Source organism: Schistocerca cancellata, chromosome 12, assembly GCF_023864275.1.
Source record: "Schistocerca cancellata isolate TAMUIC-IGC-003103 chromosome 12, iqSchCanc2.1, whole genome shotgun sequence".
Taxonomy (NCBI): Eukaryota; Metazoa; Arthropoda; class Insecta; order Orthoptera; family Acrididae; genus Schistocerca; species Schistocerca cancellata.
Window position 1 is genome coordinate 63,179,217 of NC_064637.1, and position 6,133 is coordinate 63,185,349.

The following is a 6,133-nucleotide window of genomic DNA, read 5'->3' on the forward strand; positions in this document are numbered from 1 at the left end:
TTGCCAGTCTACATTTTATATCCTCTCTACTTCGACCATCATCAGTTATTTTGCTCCCCAAATAGCAAAACTCCTTTACTACTTTAAGTGTCTCATTTCCTAATCTAATACCCTCAACATCACCCGACTTAATTCGACTAGATTCCATTATCCTCGTTTTGCTTTTGTTGATGTTCATCTTATATCCTCCCTTCAAGACACCATCCATTCCGTTCAACTGCTCTTCCAAGTCCTTTGCTGTCTCTGACAGAATTACAATGTCATCGGCGAACCTCAAAGTTTTTATTTCTTCTCCATGGATTTTAATACCTACTCCGAATTTTTCTTTTGTTTCCTTTACTGCTTGCTCAATATACAGATTGAATAACATCGGGGAGAGGCTACAACCCTGTCTTACTCTCTTCCCAACCACTGCTTCCCTTTCATGTCCCTCGACTCTTATAACTGCCATCTGGTTTCTGTACAAATTGTAAATAGCCTTTCGCTCCCTGTATTTTACCCCTGTCACCTTTAGAATTTGAAAGAGAGTATTCCAATCAACATTGTCAAAAGCTTTCTCTAAGTCTACAAATGCTAGAAACGTAGGTTTGTCTTTCCTTAATCTTTCTTCTAAAATAAGTCGTAAGGTCAGTATTGCCTCACGTGTTCCAGTATTTCTACGGAATCCAAACTGATCTTCCCCGAGGTCGGCTTCTACTAATTTTTCCATTCATCTGTAAAGAATTCGTGTTAGTATTTTGCAGCTGTGGCTTATTAAACTGGTTGTTCGGTAATTTTCACATCTGTCAACACCTGCTTTCTTTGGGATTGGAATTATTATATTCTTCTTGAAGTCTGAGGGTATTTCGCCTGTTTCATACATCTTGCTCACCAGATGGTAGAGTTTTGTCAGGACTGGCTCTCCCAAGGCCGTCAGTAGTTCCAATGGAATGTTGTCTACTCCGGGGGCCTTGTTTCGACTCAGGTCTTTCAGTGCTCTGTCAAACTCTTCATGCAGTATCTTATCTCCCATTTCATCTTCATCTACATCCTCTTCCATTTCCAAAATATTGTCCTCAAGTACATCGCCCTTGTATAGACCCTCTATATACTCCTTCCACCTTCCTGCTTTCCCTTCTTTGCTTAGAACTGGGTTTCCATCTGAACTCTTGATGTTCATACAAGTGGTTCTCTTATCTCCAAAGGTCTCTTTAATTTTCCTGTAGGCAGTATCTATCTTACCCCTAGTGAGATAAGCTTCTACATCCTTACATTTGTCCTCTAGCCATCCCTGCTTAGACATTTTGCACTTCCTGTCGATCTCATTTTTGAGACGTTTGTATTCCTTCTTGCCTGCTTCATTTACTGCATTTTTATATTTTCTCCTTTCATCAGTTAAATTCAATATTTCTTCTGTTACCCAAGGGTTTCTACTAGCCCTCGTCTTTTTACCTACTTGGTCCTCTGCTGCATTCACCACTTCATCCCTCAAAGCTACCCATTCTTCTTCTACTGTATTTCTTTCCCCCATTCCTGTCAATTGTTCCCTTATGCTCTCCCTGAAACTCTGTACAACCTCTGGTTCTTTCAGTTTATCCAGGTCCCATCTCCTTGAATTGCCACCTTTTTCCAGTTTCTTCAGTTTTAACCTACAGTCCATAACCAACAGATTGTGGTCAGAGTCCACATCTGCCCCTGGAAATGTCTTACAATTTAAAACCTGGTTCCTAAATCTCTGTCTTACCATTATATAATCTATCTGATACCTTTTAGTATCTCCAGGGTTCTTCCATGTATACAACCTTCTATCACGATTCTTAAACCAAGTGTTAGCTATGATTAAGTTGTGCTCTGTGCAAAATTCTACCAGTCGGCTCCCTCTTTCATTTCTTAGCCCCAATCCATATTCACCTACTATGTTTCCTTCTCTCCCTTTTCCTACACTCGAATTCCAGTCACCCACGACTATTAAATTTTCGTTTCCCTTCACTATCTGAAAAATTTCTTTTATTTCATCATACATTTCTTCAATTTCTTCGTCATCTGCAGAGCTAGTTGGCATATAAACTTGTACTACTGTAGTAGGTGTGGGCTTCGTATCTATCTTGGCCACAATAATGCGTTCACTATGCTGTTTGTAGTAGCTTACCCGCATTCCTATTTTCCTATTCATTATTAAACCTACTCCTGCATTACCCCTATTTGACTTTGTGTTTATAACCCTGTAGTCGCCTGACCAGAAGTCTTGTTCCTCCTGCCACCGAACTTCACTAATTCCCACTATATCTAACTTTAACCTATCCATTTTCCTTTTTAAATTTTCTAACCTACCTGCCCGATTAAGGGATCTGACATTCCACGCTCCGATCCGTAGAACGCCAGTTTTCTTTCTCCTGATAACAACATTCTCTTGAGTAGTCCCCGCCCGAAGATCCGAATGGGGGACTATTTTACCTCCGGAATATTTTACCCAAGAGGACGCCATCATCATTTAATCATACAGTAAAGCTGCATGCCCTCGGGAAAAATTACGGCCGTAGTTTCCTCTTGCTTTCAGCCGTTCGCAGTACCAGCACAGCAAGGCCGTTTTGGTTATTGTTACAAGGCCAGATCAGTCAATCATCCAGACTGTTGCCCTTGCAACTACTGAAAAGGCTGCTGCCTCTCTTCAGGAACCACATGTTTGTCTGGCCTCTCAACAGATACCCCTCCGTTGTGGTTGTACCTACGGTACGGCTATCTGTATCGCTGAGGCACGCAAGCCTCCCCACCAACGGCAAGGTCCGTGGTTCATGGGGGGGGGCTTTTGATTCTAGATAACTGAATATCGTAAAATGGTTTTTGTAAATGAAGAAGGTTTCTGAAATTGAAATAAGTGCGTTATTGAAAATAAACTTCTTATTCCTTAAATTTTCCTTGTTTTTCCCCGCGAATGAACCTTGCAGTAATATGAATCAAAATGATTTCAAACAATTGCTGGGTTTGCATGAATGTGTCACATACATTACTCTCACGAAAGAGAAGCATACAGTGCAGAAGAGTAAGAATAGAATGTGTTACAACGGAGATTTGTATTGCGAATGCTGGGTTCCAAATCCAAGGTGTCTGAGGGTCGCCTAGAATTTGTTAGATTGAGATGAAATTTTTCGCAGACTGTTTTTTTTTTTACAGCTGGAACAAAAGTGGGAGAGGGGAGGGGGATGGTGATGCAGAATTCTTTCACAATATTGCATATAGCTAACGACCAGCACAATGCATGCTTCTATTGATCTATTGGGGCTTACACAAAGTCGAGACAGGGTGTATACGACCCGGGACAACCGGTTCAAATGGTTCAAATGGCTCTGAGCACTATGGGACTTAACATCTATGGTCATCAGTCCCCTAGAACTTAAAACTACTTAAACCTAACTAACCTAAGGACAGCACACAACACCCAGTCATCACGAGGCAGAGAAAATCCCTGACCCCGCCGGGAATCGAACCCGGGAACCCGGGCGTGGGAAGCGAGAACGCAACCGCACGACCACGAGCTGCGGACGGGGACAACCGGGAGATCCGGGAAAAACCCGGGAATTTTTTCATCTGAGAGAAAACCGGGAAAAATCCGGAAATTTTTTAGAATATCGGGAATTTTTCGCTCTTTTAGTTTTCAGTTAAATATTTGTAATTTTGACTGGTAAGAACCGTTACTCCAACAAAGGATATTACTGTATCCCGCTACTGCAGAATAACACTGCAGCATTAAAACATGAACAAGAGAAAAAAATGAAAATAAAATTTAAATTGCAAAGGAAATGCGGCATATAAAATAACACAGTGCTCGTACAAGCGTCTGCCAACAGCAAAATGTGTCAAAGGCTTTCGGAAGACTATGCAATGCTTCATAACAACAAATTGCCTTCGATGAGCGTGACGTCACAACTGTTTACATTAGACTTATTTAACCAGTTACGAGTAGGCTCGTGCACACGCACAGTTGAGTCGCGTATGAGAAGTACCTCCTCCCGCTTCTGGCTACAGAAATATGGCTGTTGGCTGTTGGCTGTGTAAGCAGCAGTAGCAGCAACCAGCCATATGGGGTACCCGGAAAAATTTTACTGGCGCGCACAAGCTGCCAGATTCACGCGTGTGCAGCAGGCCCGGATCTAGTGGGAAGTGAGGGCAAACCGGGGTATTTTTATACAATTGACACAATCAGACCAAATAAAGAACGGGGTGATCCACAGACAGCGGCTCCAAGGATCGACCTGAGGAAAAGGGTCCCTAACGGTGAGACAGGCAGCCAAGAGCTATGCTCACTTAACAGGATGGCAACTCAAACTGGGACAGCTTCAACGTTGACCAGCACACTTGCAAAATCCAATGCGATAACCAATACCACGATAGAATAACAGATAATATCGACAAACGACAAGCATTTAATTACACAAGTTGGCTCCACCAAATCCTACTACGCAGACAGGGTTAAGACCAAACTGCCTATTCAAAATCTGACTTGATGCACATGGAACCGCAAAAGGCACTCAAACAATGCTAAAACAGTCACAATACAGGAACAAGACGAACTGCACGTAGACATGAACGCTAAAAACACAGAAACGGTCGAAAGACCAGATACACGTCGTCCACTGAGGCGACCGACCGAACGACCAACAACAGGTCGTTGGCAATCAAGTCAGGCAAGGGAAACGTCGGAGTATAAAACCGTCAGCTGACAGCTTGATGGCATGAGGTCACTTCGGCGGACGGACACACACACAAGTGAAAGTTTCACTACTCGAATGTAACGATCCATTCAACTTGAACTCGCTGAATCCGGACCTCGACGTGGTCGTGCACTCTCGCGACCACATCCTCCCATCGGGCAGTTCATATATCGCCAGCTCCCTCGGCGAGTATCTCTACACCCTACATCACCTTTCCCAAGGTGGCTTCCATCAACTCCCCCTCCCAGATGGTGCCCTCTCTCCCTCCATCTATCCCTCCTATCAACTCTGATCCTCACCCCCTCTTTTCCTCCGTCCTTTCCCTGGGCACCCTCTTCCTCCCCCCTTCCATCCTCTGTTTTCTCCCTGCCTACCCTCTCCCTCTTCACCCATGAACCATGGACCTTGCCGTTGGTGGGGAGGCTTGCGTGCCTCAGTGATACAGATGGCCGTACCTTAGGTGCAACCACAACAGAGGGGTATCTGTTGAGAGGCCAGACAAACATGTGGTTCCTGAAGAGGGGCAGCAGCCTTTTCAGTAGTTGCAGGGGCAACAGTCTGGATGATTGACTGATCCGGCCTTGTAACACTAACCAAAACGGCCTCACTGTGTTGGTACTGCAAATGGCTGAAAGCAAGGGGAAACTACAGCCGTAATTCTTCCCGAGGACATGCAGCTTTACTGTATGATTAAATGATGATGGCGTCCTCTTGGGTAAAATATTCCGGAGGTAAAATAGTCCCCCATTCGGATCTCCGGGCGGGGACTACTCAAGAGGACGTCGTTATCAGGAGAAAGAAAACTGGCATTCTACGGATCGGAGCGTGGAATGTCAGATCCCTTAATCGGGCAGGTAGGTTAGAAAATTCAAAAAGGGAAATGGATAGGTTAAAGTTAGATATAGTGGGAATTAGTGAAGTTCGGTGGCAGGAGGAACAAGACTTTTGGTCAGGTGATTACAGGGTTATAAATACAAAATCAAATAGGGGTAATGCAGGAGTAGGTTTAATAATGAATAAAAAAATAGGAGTGCGGGTTAGCTACTACAAACAGCAAAGTGAACGCATTATTGTGGCCAAGATAGACACAAAGCCCATGCCTACTACAGTAGTACAAGTTTATATGCCAACTAGCTCTGCAGATGATGAAGAAATTGATGAAATGTATGACGAGATAAAAGAAATTATTCAGGTAGTGAAGGGAGACGAAAATTTAATAGTAATGGGTGACTGGAATTCGTCAGTAGGAAAAGGGAGAGAAGGAAACATAGTAGGTCAATATGGATTGGGGGGAAGAAATGAAAGAGGAAGCCACCTTGTAGAATTTTGCACAGAGCATAACTTAATCATAGCTAACACTTGGTTCAAGAATCATAAAAGAAGGTTGTACACCTGGAAGAATCCTGGAGATACTAAAAGGTATCAGATAGATTATATAATGGTAA